Source organism: Dendrobates tinctorius, unplaced genomic scaffold (genome assembly GCF_039654945.1).
Source record: "Dendrobates tinctorius isolate UK_male_01 unplaced genomic scaffold, ASM3965494v1 ptg000008l, whole genome shotgun sequence".
NCBI lineage: Eukaryota > Metazoa > Chordata > Amphibia > Anura > Dendrobatidae > Dendrobates > Dendrobates tinctorius.
Window position 1 is genome coordinate 55,599,777 of NW_027361676.1, and position 17,144 is coordinate 55,616,920.

The 17,144-nt window shown below is 39.6% G+C and overlaps 1 protein-coding gene across 2 annotated transcripts in view; it reads right to left on the reverse strand.

Moving 5' to 3' along the window:
- GPM6A (glycoprotein M6A) overlaps positions 1-17,144 on the reverse strand; it is a 546,705-nt gene that overhangs the window by 191,739 nt on the left and 337,822 nt on the right. The window lies entirely within an intron of this gene.

Here is a 17,144-nt window from a genome sequence, read left to right on the forward strand (position 1 = left end):
TTCTCATTGTAGCACACATTTGGCATGATACACTGTAGTGTATAATTTCACCTCTATTATTAAACTAAATTAATGAAACAAAAGTTCCATTTCGAACATAGTTTTTAATAATGAGCTTTTATACAATTATGACTAATCCTCTCATTACGCATGGAGCCAGGTAAAAAGGAAAATCTCAATTGCAATTATAGCTATTTTATGTAATGTCTACAAAAACTGGTGTGCAGATTGCTTATAGACTAGAACTAAAAAGGGCGCCACAGTGTCAGTATAGCCCAAGCTGCATCTGACAATAGCACGCACGGCGTTCAATCACTGCTACAAGTACACACATTCATCCTCTCATGAGGTTACCAGGGTGGTAAAATAATGATTCTACTAATAGACTTCTTAGCTCACACTACTTTCTACATATGTGTAGACAAGAAACAAAGAGATCCCCGGTGTACCGGTAATGGATGCCAAAATGTGTTCATAGATGTCAATGTTTGCAGCTAGAACCTGTCTAACAGGAAGCATGTTTCTGGGAAAGAACTTTCCAAAAAGATTTTTTTTTAAGAATGTGCAATGTAGCATCAATGTTTCTAAGACCTTGGATTGATACCGCTTGACTCTTCCAGATTACAAGTAATTCATATATGCAGTCTCTTAGCATCTGTAGCCTTACAGAGCGACTTGAGAGCCTGTGATCGTTTCAACATCCATTCTAGGATTTTTGAAGGCACAAAAACAGCTGTGTCTGTAGGTCAAAGTCAATGAGGTTCATCAGTGTCTCTTTTGATCCTTTGAAACAATGATCCATCCTAATCATATCGCCATCTCCCCCTCCAAAGCACCTAAAATTGTGCATTATCAGAAGCAATTGGACTGTAAAGGGCCCATATACTGTTCCTGCACAGGGGCCTTCTTCTGCCTGTGTCCACCAGTGCATGGACAGTTCATGCTCATTCAGGAGCATCTTTCAATTACTGGTAAGCCAAGATTCCTGCTCTAACTAGAGTACACATTTTCCACTGTCTGAGAACAGGAGTGGAGAGCAGAGATACAGAGAGAGAATTACCATAAACTCATAGAAAATAGTATGGATCCCATAAACGATATATATCAACTGTCCACTGGACAGGTATTAAATGTATGGTGGCTGGGAGTCTGACAGCTGGGACCCCAGCAAATCCTAAAAATCAGCATCCAAAATTCCACTATTGAATGATTTGGTAGTGAGCATGTGCAGCCTTATCTGCTGTCACTGCCTATAGTTGTAGCTGCACATGCTCCATGCTTCTCCAATAACACATTTTACCCTCCCTCCTCCCATTCTCTGGATTAGTGGGGGACTTGGCAAGTAGACTGACTGTGTTCATACATTTATCTTGCAGGTAGGTGATAAATGTTGTTTCTGAGACAACTATTTTACAGGAAAAGTGAGAGCAAAAAAAAATATTGGGCATTACAGGGCGTTGAATGACGGGCATCAAAAATCTCTAAAATCTATATTTTGTACAATAAAATCACCACATATTCTATATATTAGCACAACAACTAAGTTAGAAACCCTAGGAGGCTCAAAGCATAATAAAATGATACTGGCTACATATATTAATATGGAGTGTTTTCCATGTACAAGACATTTTAATACTCCCACATGTGGCCTATTTTCATGTGATAGAGAGCCCTGTTTTAGAATTCATTTTCATGAATATTTCAGATATTGCAGGGTTTCACAAAGATCTGTGAAAATAAACTTTCAATCACGTCTTTTCTTCAAAGCTCTAAATATAGAGGTAATTCTGCGTTGCCATGGTAACAGAATCACATAGCTCCCAAGTCCCAGACTTGCAACTTGACAAAGAAAAGGCGGCATGGTATAGACATTCTTTGTATCTGGCAGTGAGAAAGTGACGCTTATAGGCTCCTATAAATGTAAAAAAACATAATGTATATGAAGCGGGAGTAACAACATAAAGCCTTTCTTATTAAGTCATAGTTGTGCATCTAGAAGCGGCAGTAAGAATAGCAGAAGAAAGTAATAAAACCGCCAAGAAGAATAGATAGATTGAGGGTTCCAATTAGATTTCAGAAGCAGAATGTAAAATACATTCATGGCAACATTAGTAGGATCTTATCACAATTTATTAATATTAAAGGAAATGTGTTACCAGGTTTTTGACCCTGACTCCAGCAATGTAACACTTACTGGGCTGCTTGCTGTAGTTTTGACTGTTTTATAAGCAGGAGATCATCATTAGAGGACTAGTCCTGCTGCCAGGTAGTCAAGCATAGTCATTAGTTGAGTATAACCTTGCCCCCACCACTGATTGGCTGTTTTCTGAGTACACTATACATGGGCTCAATTTTGGCTCAGTTGAATAGTCTGTCCAGTCTCCTCTCACAGCCTATGCAGAGAAGAAGAAAGGGACTTACCTACTGAAATAAGTCGGCCATCCAGCTCCCATTATAACCAGGACATCCAGGCACATTGATACTAATATATTTTATAAGTGCAATTAAATCATATTTTATATACAATTGAACTAGAGATGGTGCATATGTATTAGCAGCAGAAGTCAGTCTGGTGGCCATGTCAGCAATCTGTGGTCGTCGGACAATAGCCCACTGGAACGCGTCTTACATGGCGGTATCCCCAGCTCCTCTTTAGATTAGCTGCCCTGGTATGATGTTTTCACTACAGGGTGATGACCATATGACGTTGTGCCGGCTAGGCTAATCAAAAGAAGATCCATGGATGCTGGCAGGTAGGAAGGCAATGCAAGGGGCTCCTGTACTTGAGCCATGGGTTACAGAAGTAGCCACTGTACCAGGTCCTGCGAATCTGATTTGCACAATCTCTAAATAAAGCATACATTTTGATCCAATGAACCACCTATATGATTGGGGCACCCTTACAATATCTCCTAATAGAAACAGAGCCATAAAATAAGTGGAAATATGTTTTGAATTCATACGTTGAGTAAAATGGAAATAGGACAAATATGAAGCATAAACTAAGCTGAATTTCACCTAAGGCAAATTGTAATGTAGTCAATTATTTTCATCCATTGATTTTTTTTTGCCTGTATATTGCTGAGTGAACGTTGCTGTAGTTATCGTTTCATGAATACAATAATTGATGGAAATTAAGTGTATGAAATATCAGTGCTGCCTGCCTCTTTGTTACTTTTGAAGTTATAAGTTTAACAAAGAAGCAAACTCAAATTATCTGAATATTTGGATAGCAAGATGTCAGAAGTAAGTCGGCGTCCCTGCCAAGAGAGAGGAAGATAGGAAGCTTGCAGGGACGCTGATGCTGCAAACAAAAGTTTATAGAACGATGACAAGTTCATTAATATTCTCTACATCTGTATCTTAACCATAAGAAATAGAATAAATTGTGAATTAAAAGTAATTTTTCCAAAAGAAATGTTAGCAACGATATGAGGTTGCTCCAAACCCATTCACAAAGAGGTCAAAACTAAAAAAAGACATGAAAATAATGGGAAAAAAAGGAAGAGTAATCAAGGTCTAAAATAAAAGATAAAAATTAATTTAAATATCTAAATTATCAAGAATAACACTAAATACGCAATTCTATGTTCTCTATGCTCAATAAGATAAATTGTAATGGTATTAGTGATGTATATTTTTCTGCACAAATTATGTTTTGTATATGGTTCGTAAAAACTTCGATGCGCGGATATGATATTACTGTTTTGGTATGCTAATAATTTAAAGGGAACCTGTCACCATTTTTTTCTCTTACAAACTTTGCTCATCAGCTTTAAGATTATAAGAATGAGGCTCTAGCAGCCCTTTTATGTCCTCATAAAAAGTGTTTTATACTTATCCTACGCTGTACGTAAACTGCACGGTCCGGTCTGATGGGTGTTTCGAAACTGTGATCGGTGATGCCTCGGTCCTTTCAAACGCTGCCTCTTCTAACTACATATAAGTGCATGACGTCCTTGTCATCAACATAGTGCCTGAAGTCTCTTGCCTAAGAAACGCTCTCAGACCGCACAATTAACATATAGTGCCGGACAAGTAAAAAACACTTTTCTGAGTTATGCAGGGGCACGTCTGTGGGTATAAAAGGGCTGGTGTTGGGCATGGTTTATAAGCGACAAAACTGGTGACAGGTTCCCTTTAAGTGCAATTAAATAACTATCTTTTTTTTGTTTCTAAATTAATTGCTTCATGATAAGCAACCCTTTTAATTTGACAGACACAATCACCTGATCAGCTTCCAAAAGACCCCGACAACAAGTTATCAGAGGATGATGATTATGACTAATGCACATTTTTCATATTATGGCTTTAGTAGTAATGTAGCAGCCGTTCACGTGAATATAATATGAAGAGAAACCATCAGACTGAGACACTGTCATTTTATTTTACCACTGACCTAATATTCTCTACCTAACCATAATAGCATTCATGACTGCACATACAATACAGGTAATTGGAAATAATGGAAATCAGCAGCATTGTATTCTTAGAACAAATAGGGTATTGCCATAAAGTAATGGCATATTACTATGATAAGTCATTACTTTATTAGAAGTGGGATCTGAACTCCAGGACCCTCACTGACTGAAAAAACAGCGAAGATCTGCCGTCATTTGCGATGAGCAACACCACTTGGCTGTGTAGGAAAGTGCCGAGCGGTTCTGGGTCTGACTACAGTTCCCTGCCTAACTGGGAAAAATTAGGAGACACAGCACTACACTGACAATTTACCGTATATTATTCTTAGAATGGGGGTCTTCTCAGACTCGGGGGTCAGACCCTCAAGGATCATAAAATGATGGCATATCCTAGCAATTATATTTAAGGGGTTTTTCCTAGCCCAAAAATAACTCAGATCTGAAATATTTCAACACAGAAAATGGAAAAATACTGAGACACCTACACACTACACTACAAGAATTTTTACGACCTCTAATTTTAAATCCTTGGGCATTAATATGGAGTTGGTCCACACTTTGCATCCTTGAAAGCTTCCAATCTTGTGGGAGAGCTTTTTACCAGAATTTGGAAGGTCTCTGTTGAAATCTTTGCCCATTCATCAACAAGACCATTTATGAGGTCATACACAGAAGATGGATGAGAGGGCCGGACTCCCAACCTCAGTTCTAGGTCAAATTGTTTCTACTTTTTCATCATTTGAATAAGTATGAGCACCACATGCAGAAATACTCGAACTTACTCGCCTTGGCAATGAAGATATTAATGATTGTGTGAGAAACGTTCTGCCATGTGAAATGCACTTGGACATGCAAATCATCAAAATCCTCTGCTGGCAGCTCCCTTTGTCGTAGATCATTTGATCTTCATTACTTCATGATTTTGCTTGGTATTGGTTTGAAGACTAGAGCATAAATTTTGCTCTGTATTTTACTGTTCCAATTGTGTTTTCATGAAGATCCTATTTATTCCAGAACTATTCAATCCAAAATTACAGTAAACTCTGTTTCAGATATCACAAACCCAAATGTAAAACTAAATATTCCAGATGTATGCTCCATCCATTCTAGGTGCAGGTCCTTTATAGATAATCCAGGGAGCACCGTATTGTGCTCTCCGGATTACCATACTACTTCATATCATAGAGGTATAATTAACAACTCACTACAATAGAATTAGTATTAGGCTAAATTGGTTTCATTAGTAATAATGGGTTAGTAAGGGTTTTCATTGTGCATTGTAACATAATTAACAGTTTCAGCCAGACACAAAAAGTTCATGCAGTCACTGAAGTAAGGTAATTGCTTACCAAAGAGCAAGATTTTTTATTTATTTATTGGAACTGAGAAAAAAATGCTTTAAGCAACATATACAGTATATGTATATATGTATGTATGCTGCATTTCATCAAAAAAAGATTTCTGCAGATCCCTGGTCTGGTCATGATAAATATGCAGTGGGGGAAATAAGTATTTGTTACACTGCCAATTTTGCAAGTTTTCCCACCTACAAAAAATGGAGAGGTCTGTAATTTTTACCGTAGGTACACATCAACTGTGAGACACAAAATTTAAAAATAAAAACACAGAAAATCGCATTGCTTGAATTTTAAATAATTAAACTGCATTTTGATACATGAGATAAGTATTTCATCATCTTCCAACCAGCAAAAACTCTGGCTTTCACGGACCTGTTAATTTTTCATTAAGAAGCCCTCCTACTCGGCACTCACTACCTGTATTAATTGCACCTGTTTGAACTCATTACCTGTATAAAAGACACCTGTCCACATACGCAATCAATCACACTCCAACCTCTCCACCATGTCCAACACCATTGTAGACCTACACAATAAACTAGGACGCCCCCGGAAGAAGAGGGCGAAACGCGTGTCGGGGCGAGGGGATCTTTTGCACGGCTCCTATTTATGGTCACATTGCAGAGAAGGTAATTAATAACTGCTTCTAGTTTATTTATATATCTTTTCGGTATCTCCTACTTGGATTACGGTATAATATCTTGTGGATAAAATTACTGCATATATGGAGACTATTTTATAGTCCTTATTGATGTGTATTAGGAAGTTAATTATTTTAATTGTTAACTCCATATAATGATATTTAAAATGAACATTAGGAAGCGTTTCTTTTGATGATACCTCCTGTGACACTTAAACTATGATATATTGAATATATTGTTCAAACGGATTATGAAAATTTTGGGCTGTGTAAATTGTTTCCCCTAGGGGTATATTATGTTTAAAATGACATGTGGTCTTTTTATTCCTTTTTCATGAAATAAAATATTGTGATTTTATCACAGAATATTTATTGGTTCGCTTCATTTTTCTGGGATATTAGTTACATCTTATTTCCCTGTGGATATACTGTATATACCTGTCTGTGTTCATCATCTCATCAAATACATTTACATTTGACCAGCTGGCTTTTTCTGAAATTGATTGCGTCCCCGATGACCAGTGTGCGGAAATTTTGCATGGGCCAAGCTAGTATGTACATAATTCCATTTCCAAAAAAGTTGGAACGCCGTGTAAGGTATAAAGAAAACAAGAATGCCATGATTTGGAAAATTATAGGGAAAAATAGACATAGGCCAATAAGTGTTCTAAACATTCTGGCCACCTCAACCATCAGCCAGAGGAATATAGAATCGAAAGAGGAGGGATATGGCTGATTTCTTTATACATATAGATGGATCTGTTATTCTGTATGGTTTTTCTTAGTTTTTCCATTTTCTTAGTGATGACCCTTGTGAGCACTATAATCGTGGTCATATTTCAGAGCACCTAACTTTCACAGCACATAACAGACATAACAAATATTTCATAATTGGGACAATGCCGATAGTTCTTGATCATTGACCTGCAGGCTTGACGTGCCTCAAGGTTATAGAAAGGAAACCATCAAGTTGAGCTGTGCATTCACAACCTTTACTGGATGGAATTTACATAAATCGAAAGTCACTTTTGCTCACGGTGACTTACTTCATAGAACTGCACAGATCAGCACAACTCCAGCCTCTGTCTCCTCGCAGCCTTTAGGAGGATTGTCTCTTGTCTATTGCCCAGCTCACCTTTCACCGTTTTCTGAATGGCCAAAGATGATACATCTGCAACATGTAATCCCACCTCACAAAGCCATTAATGAAGGGACAAAGGTACGAGAACTATGGTGTCTTTCCATACAGAGTTATTTTGTTGAGGGCTTTTTTGTTTACAGAAAAAAAATCTGCGGCTACATGTCAGCTGTAAAATAAGAGTTACTACATATACTACAGACAGTGTGATTTACTTGGCTGGGTTCAAAGAACAATAAAATTTGGTGACTTCGCCCTTTAGTATTTTGTTTCTAAATGCAGCAAGCTCTGTGAGACTCTCACATGGGAAACTCTTTAACCAGTTCAAGACCGTACAATTTACCTGTGTTCTTGACAATGCACATTTTTTGTTTTGTTCGTGAACGCACACCGAGCCCATGTCTTTACCTGCACTTGATGGCTGATTTAATTATCCATCAGCCGGGGTGGAGCGGTGGTCTGCCCGCCGCTGTTATTCAGTTAAATACCACGTCCGCCAAAGGCGTGTCATCCATCCCGCCCATTGGTGCCCCTGTCACGTGATCGCCGATGTTCATGACCCCATTGCCTGTCATTATAAGCCTCCAGTGAATACCAACCAACAGCTGAAGTTCATGGGAAATTGTGGTTTCTGCTGTGGATATCACAGGCGATCGAACTATCGCAGCTTCATGTCTCCTAAGGGCACAATTGAAGACAGTAAAAATTTAAACAATAAAAAAAATTAAATATGAAAAAAAGACACAAAAGTTCAAATCACCCCCTTTTACCCTATCGCTGTGTTCAGAAATGTCCAGTCTATCAAAATATAAAATAAATTAATCCAATCAGTAAACAGCATAATGATAAAAAAAATCAAAACAACAGAAATATGTTTTTTTTTCTCCGCTTCAACACTGCAATAAAATGCAATAAGAGACAATCAAAACATTGTGTCTACCCCAAATTGCAATCAATAAAAATATTAGCTCAGGGTACAGAGCCCCATATCTAAAAAAATTAACACTTTTCAGTTCTTGGAAAATAGCGACAAAAACTAAATTTTATTTTTACAAATATACAAAAAAAATGTCACCGCCTAAATAAAAAAATATATATACATGTTTGGTATCTGTGTACTGGTACTGTCTTGGGTTTATCACATTGCCCGGTCAGTTTTACCATATAGTGAACATGGTAGAGAAAAAAAAAAAATGTGAAATCAATGAACTTGGTAAAATGAATGGTGTTGTTCAAAAGTACAACTCGTCCCACAAAAAACAAGTCCTCATATGGCAGAAAAATAAAAAAAAATTATGGCTCTTGGTAGAAGGGGAGGAATACATAAAAAAAATAAAAAATTGAAAATTTGCAGGGTAGTAAAGGAGTTAAAGAGCTATAACAATTTTTCTTGTTCAGATATTCAAGTATTTTTTGCATCTTTTTCTCATGATCTCAATGGCTACATTTTTATGTTTGTAATATTAATTTTTTTTGTGCTGATATTAGGCAACATCAGTGGGGAAAAAAAGGAAATAAGTGTCTGTTTTTCTCATTTTTATGACCCCAAGGCATCACAAATACTTTAAAAAATTTATTCACCATTTTGTAAGATTATTTTTAAAATATTGGACAAATTATGGGGGTGGGGCTAGTAACAGCGATTTGGATTGGCCATGACTTTTTTATTTATTTTTCATTTATTTTGCACAATGTTCCTCTCATGAGGTCATAAAAGATATTTTTATTATCACCTTATTTCCCTTGTAACTGGAGCCAATATACCAGCCCTTGCTACAATGGAAATGCCGCCAAGTGCCTGGATATCAGAGCTGTCTGTTCTATGACCTAGCAGCTGCTTCCCCCCCCCATACACAGTGCTCACAGCACCATTTGCGCTTCTATTACTTTGTGCACGCACTACACTTGTCTAGTGCTGTGAATACAACCAGTGTCGAACTGGGGTGCCAAGGGCCCACCAGTAACATTGAGTTTGAGGGGCCCACTTTTCACCGGCATACAAATATTACACTCCCCTCATTCACAAATGTACCTATATCTCTAAATAATAATAAACTAGGTAGTTTGGCTAATGAATGATGAGATGCTGCTTTTTCTGTACAGAATAAATCAAGTGAATTATGCCAAGTACTATCTCCATATAGTGGGGTTGGCGGCCCAGATCTGCACAAGAGCCCACCGGGGGGATTCCCCTGTTACCCTGTGGGCTAGTCCGAGCCTGTATACAACCATAGAGAAGGCTCAGTAGGTAATACACATCGTGCCTTCTCCATGGGGCCTCCTGCTGTCTCTAACAGTCAGATTTACACTTCCACAGCTACGCGATCATGTGTAGATGTGCTCCCATGCAGTGATGCTTTGGAACGTTACTGCAGAGAAGGAGCAGGACCGCCAATGTTTAAAGTCTATTGGCAGTCCATAAGCAGTTAAAAAATGAAAAAATGCGCTAAAAATATCTGAACCAAAAAGAAAAACAGAAAACTATGGAGTCAATTCCCTGAAATTGTGTATTTTTGGAGTAGTTTTCTCTTTTGTTCATTATTCTTTTTCTGCCTATTTTATTATCTGTTTTGTACCTTTTTTTAATCTCTGTCACTTTTTCTCTTTAGTTATCAAATTGGGAATAAAGTATTTAGTCAGCCATTAATTGTGCAAGTTTGCACACTTAAAAAGATGAGAGAGGCTTATAATTGACATCATAGGTAGACCACAACTATGAGAGTCAAAATGAGAAAGCAAATACAGAAATCACCTTGTCTGATTTGGCAAGATTTATTTTGCAAATTATGGTGGAAAATAAGTATTTGGTCACTTAAAAACATGCAAGATCTCTGGTTCTCACAGACCTGTAATTTGTTCTTCAAGAGGCTTCTCTGTCCTCCACTCATTACCTGTAGTAATGGCACCTGTTTGAACTTGTTATCAGTATAAAAGACACCTGTCCACAACCTCAAACAGTCACACTCCAAACTCCACTATGGTGAAGACCAAAGAGCTGTCAAAGGACACCAGAAACAAAATTGTAGCCCTGCACCAGGCTGGGAAGACTGAATATGCAATAGGCAAGCAGCTTGGTGTGATGAAATAAACTATGGGAGCAATAATAAGAAAATGGAAGACATACAAGACCACTGCTAATCTCCCTCAATCTGTGGCTCCACGCAAGATCTCACCCCGAGGGGTCAAAACGGTCACATTAAAGGTGAGCAAAAATCCCAGAACCACACGAGGGGACCTAGTGAATGACCTGCATAGAGCTGGGACCACCATAACAAAGGCTATCATCAGTAACACACTACGCCGCCAGGGACTCAGATCCTGCAGTGCCAGACGTGTCCCCCTGCTTAAGCCATTATATGTCCGGGCCCATCTGAAGTTTTCTAGAGAGCATTTGGATTATCCAGAAGAGTATTGGGAGAATGTCATCTGGTCTGATGAAACCAAAGTAGAACTGTTTGGTAGATACAAAACTCGGCATGAGAATGCTGAGTTGCATCCAAAGAACATTATACCTACTGTGAAGCATGGGGGTGGCAACATCATGCTTTGGGGCTGTTTCTCTGCAAAGGGACGAGGACGACTGATCCGTGTACATGAAAGAATGAAAGGGGCCATGTATTGTGAGATTTTGAGTGCAAACCTCCTTCCATCAGCCAGGGCATTGAAGATGAAGCATGGATGGGTCTTTCAGCATGATAATGATCCCAAGCACACTGCCAGGGCAGCGAAGGAGTGCCCAGCGACAGGCCCAAAACATCCCTTCTCTAGAAGAGATCTGCATGGAGGAATGGGCCAGCATATCACTATCAGTGTGTGCCAACCTTTTCAAGACTTACAGAAAACATTTGACCTCTGTCATTGCCAACAAAGGATATATAACAAAATATTGAGATGAACTTTTGTTAATGACCAAATACTTATTTTCCACCATAATTTGCAAAATAAATCTTGCCAAATCAGACAAGGTGATTTTCTGGATTTGTTTTCTCACTTTGACTCTCATAGTTGTGGTCTACCTATCATGTCAATTACAGGCCTCTCATCTTTTTAAGTAGGAGAACTTGCACAATTGGTGGCTGACTAAATACCATTTATACTCGTGTATAAGCCGACCCGAGTAAAAGCCGACCCCCTAAATTTGCCACAAAAAAACTGGGAAAACTTATTGACTCACATATAAGCCTAGGGTGAAAAATGCAGCAGCTACTGGTAAATTTCAAAATAAAAATAGATACCAATAAAAGTAAAATAAATTGAGACATCAGTAAGTAAAATGTTTTTGAATATCCATATTGCATCAGGAGCCCCATGTAATGCTCCATACAGATCATGATGGCCCCATAAGATGCTCCATACAAAATACACCCCATATAATGCTGAACAAAGGTTAATAATGGCCCCATAAGATGCTCCATAGAATAATATGTCCCAAATGCTGCTCCATAAAGGTTATGGCCCTATAAGAGGCTCCATAGATTACGCCCCATAAAATGCTCCATAGATTATGCCCCCATAAGATGCTCCATAGATTATGCTCCATAGGATGCTTCATAGATTATGCCCCATAAGATGCTCCATACATTATGTCCCCATAAGATGCTCCATAGATTATGCCCCCATAAGATGCTCCATAGATTATGCCCCTATAAGATGCACCATAGATTATGCCCCATAAGATTCTCCATAGATTATGCCCCCATATGCTGCCCCAAAAGATGCTCCATAGATTATGCCCCCATATGCTGCCCCCACAAGATGCTCCATAGATTATGCCCCATAAGATGCTCCATAGATTATGTCCCCCATATGCTGCTCTATAAGATGCTCCATAGATCATGCTCCATATTCTGCTGCCGCTGCAGAAAAAAAATACTCACCTCTCGTCCCTGGGGGCCAGGTGTTGGGTCCTAAGCAGGCAGAGACACCGGCGCGCTATGAGGGACAGGTGCCGGTGTCGCTGCTGGCTCAGGACCCAGCACCTGATATATTCACCTGTCCCCGGTCTATCACTGCTTGCTGCTGTATCTTCTGTCAGTGATGTTTAGGCAGCAGAGGGCGTGGCGCGCACTAATCACGTCATCGCACCCTCTGCTGACTGAATGTCACTGACAGAGGACGCAGCAGACAGCAGCAAGCAGCGATGTACCGGGGACAGGTAAATATTGGATATAATATAAAAACCTCAGTGGCGCTCAAGTATATATAGGGACTCCAGCAGCAAAAGTAGAAAGACACCAGTCACCATAGATGTCAAAGGGAAAGTCTGTATAGATAAATGAATTACTACTGCGCTTAGAGTCACTGGTATGTATTGTCTTACTCAAATGGATTTGAAGAGAAAAAAAAATCAAAGTCCAGAGCACAAGAAAAGAACCAGGTTTGGACAGAAAACAGCAATAAGTAACACTAAAAAAGTCATATATATCCCTTTGGATGCTTAATGCCATTTGTTGTAAGATTACCTTGTAAAGCAGTAGGGGTTAACAGCCACAGAGGGGGAGGGCGGGCTCAGTCTCACAAGTGAAAGCTGATTCTGTGTTTGGAGATCCCAAAAGTCCTTCTGTAAGTAATAACACTCCTCCAGTGGGTTGCTGAATAAATGCTTCTTGCTTAAGAACTGCAGTAAGCCTGTTAGCGATGCTACCCCGGCCGGTGGCAGCAGTCGCTCTAATGGCAGGCTGGGTGGGAAAACACACTGAACTAGGTGCCTGAACTTCACACTATGCTCGCCAGCACAGGACCTGTGTGAAGTCAGAGACACGTGATGCACTGGGCTGCAGCCTAGAGATTGCAATGAGGACCAAAAAGCTATCCTACATGTTTCAGAGACTCCTGGCTCCTTCCTCAGGGATGTCATCGCACCCTCTGCTGGCTGAATGTCACTGACAGAGGACGCAGCAGACAACAGCAAGCAGCGATGTATCTGGGACAGGTAAATATTGGATATACTTACCCCCTCCTGGCGCGGTCTCTGCAGCCCCATTCTCCCACAGTCTCCCTTCCTTCCTTCCTTCCTTCCTTCCTTCCTTCAGGGGTCACGTGGTACCACTCATTAAACTCATGAATATGCGCATATTCATGAGTTTAATGAGCAGTACCATGTGACAGCTGAAGGAAGGGAGACTATGGGAGAAGCGGGGGGCTACAGAGACGCAACAGGGGGGTCAGTATGATCTCTGAGATTCCGCTCCCCCACCCCCACCGACCCCCAGGTATATGACTCATGTATAAGCCGAGAGGGGAACTTTCAGCCCAAAAAATAGGCTGAAAATCTTGGCTTATACACGAGTATGTACGGTACTTTTTTTCCCCACTGTACCAAAAAAAAGAAACCAGCTATATATAGAGAAAACCTAGCAAATAAGCATGCCTGAAGCTTAGCATTAATATATTTATGAAGTGCACTTTTAAAATGTTTTTTTTAATTGGATGAATTGTGCTTGTTTATTTCCCCATATATGTCTAACATGAAAATATTTTTATGCTACTTTTGGTGTGCAAGACTTTCTGTATATGCCATCTTTCTCCTTGCTTTCTCTAGTTAGGCTTCCTGTTTGTGACTTAGCAATGCTATGAGAAATTTCTCCATTTTTTATTTTTGCATTGTCTTTACTGGCATAGCACCCGGTTGGTTACGCTTCGTTGGTGCCCACCTTTCCGTCTAAAGCATTTTCTATTTGTTAGTCAATGTGGATTTTTTCTTTGTCAGTGTGGAAATAGTTAATAAATTCCAGATTTTTTTTTAGTCTAAATTACGATTTGTGACACTTTAAAAATCCTCAATTTTTGTGCAAATATACTCCACTACCCCCAGTAGAATTTTTTTTGTTATTTTTTTTTCAAAGTTGAAGTCTAACATCCAACATTTTACAGGATTTAGAGACTTTTTACTCGAAAATGGAGTACAAAATATCATCTGTATTAGGGTATGTTCACATGCGGCAGAATTGTAGCAGTAATTTCTGTGACTGTTCTATGTATCCAAACATATAAAAATATTAAATAATTCATGTAAGAATATACTCGCTATTGTTATAACTTCATGTTCTCAATTTGTCAAACTGAAAAAGTGCACCCTACCAAGTTATATGAATGTATTTCAACAGCCACACTGTAAATCAGTGATAGTTTTGAAACGCAATTAGACTATTTTGTCTAGATCATATTTAGCCATTTTTCGGCTCTAGTGCTGGGTGAGGGCTTATATTTTGCTCATCAAGCTGACGTCTTTATTTATACGATTTTGGGGTAGATAAGATGCTTTAATCACTTGTTATTGCATTTTATTGCAATGTTGCAGTGACCAAAAACCAGAATTCTGTTGTTTTGAATTTTTTTCTCATTATGTCGTTTACCAATTGGATTAATTCTTTTTAAATTTTGATTTCTGAACCCAGCAATATCAAATATGTTTATTTATATTTTATTACTTTATTTTGAATGGGGCAAAAGGGGGGTGATTTGAGCTTTTATATATTTTTTAAAAACTTTTTTTTAGTCTTTTTATTTTTCACTTGCTTCAATAATAGCTTTAGGAGACTTGAAGCTAGATCGATTGTGCTACACATAGCAGGGCTTCATTCCTGCTATGTGTACAAGAATTGATCATCTGCTATAAGCGCTGGCCCCGGGGCAGCGCTCATAGCAGATCGACAATGACAAGCATTGGGGTCTCCTGCAAACCCCAGGATGTCATTCCAACCCATTGGCGCCCTGCGGTCATGTGACAGGGGCACCGACGGGTGGTGCTAGCGACGTGCATCTTGTTTGCGCAAGTTAAATGCCACTGTCAGAGACTGACAGCGGCATTTAACATGTTAACAGCCACCAGTGGATAGTGATTCCACCAGGGGCTGTTTGAAGCACGTGACAGCAGATCAACTCAGCTGTCATGTACCTGAAAACATTTGGCTCAGCACAGGAGCCCGCATCAAATGCCGGGACACGACCTATGACGTAACTATTTATTGTCATGAAAGGGTTAATATTAGATTAAAATAATGATGGCGGTCCAATAAGCAGAGGGGCCCTGCAACAGACACAGTGATCATGTGATAAGCCGTGTCACAGGGGCCCTGCATGTGAAACACGCGTCGGGTGTTTGGTGGGTGAGCATGTTATTCACAATAATTTTATTTATTTTTACCTCTGATTGCTTGTGGAACATATACTTATTTGCATTTTACTGGTCATATTGTCTCTATGTGAATGTGCATATACCCAAATACTAATGAATACTGGTTTTGTTATAGAAATCTTAATATTATATTGATCTTTGATAGCTTAATATAATAGAATTTTTAAAAAAGTCTATATTCATTATTTTGCTAAGGCCTCTTTCACACTTCAGTTTTTTGTGTCAGTTAAAATCCGCCAAAAAGGCGGAAAAGCGGATCCGTTCCTAACTGAAGGGAGAGATAGAGAGAGAGAGAGAATTTTTTTTCGTCCGCCAGAAATGATTTCAGGGTTAATTTTCGCCCTGACTTCCTTTCTCCAGGCATGCGCAATTGAAAATGCGGATCCAACAACATAAAAAACGTTGCATGATCCGTCCAAGCATGCCGGCGGACTAAAAAAATTTGGCGGATCCTCAAAAAAATGCAACTCAATGGGGAAAAAACGGATCCGCAAAAAAAAATGGCGGATCCGTTTTTTTCAAAACCTGGTGGATTTTGACTGATGGTCAAAAGCGAAGTGTGAAAGAGGCCTAACATGTAAGATTTCCTTGTGAGGTGATGTATTTTTCCAGAATTTCTGTGTGGGATGTTCAAGGCCGGGAAATGTTCTTACTCCAAGACATGTGGATGGTTAATTAAAACACTGTACTCATTGAAAATATAATTAACTTGAGAGGAAAAATTTCTTTTGTAAAAATGTTTCAAATGTATGTAACTTGTATAACAATGTCTTTCAATGTGGAGTATAAAAATAGATGTAAGGCTAGTTTCACACTAGCATATTTTCCATGCAGCGCACGGCGCCACTAAGCCCCGCCCCCTGCCGGCTCCCTGCCCGCCCCATCCGGTCATCGCCGCCTACTATCGCACACGGCCGCATGCGATCTGTGCACCCTATCTTTAGCATAGGGTGCGCAGACCATGCGCTAGCCATGCGCTAGTAGGATTTTAGCGTGAGCTGCGCACTTTTGAAGGTGCGCCGAGTGCGCCAAAATGCAACATGGTGCGTTCGGCGCACACAGGCGCACCTTCAAAAGTGCGCAGCGCACGCTAAAATCCTACTAGTGCACGGCCAGCGCACGGTCTGCGCACCCTATGCTAAAGATAGGGTGCGCAGATCGCATGCGGCCATGTGCGATAGTAGGCAGCGATGACTGTATGGAGCGGGCAGGGAGTCGGCAGGGGGCAGGACTTAGCGGTGCCGTGCGCTGCATGGAAAATACGCTAGTGTGAAACTAGCCTAACTCCAGAAGAGGGAGACACTCTGACTTATCCTTTCTGAGGTGATTTTTTGAGCTGTCTCCTCATATATGAGAAAAAAACCTGGGTGTTGATTCGACCTCAGCTGTCTCCGGCCATTTCATTCCATAGAAAGGATGTTTTCCTGATAGGTTTATCTACTTTTTTGTA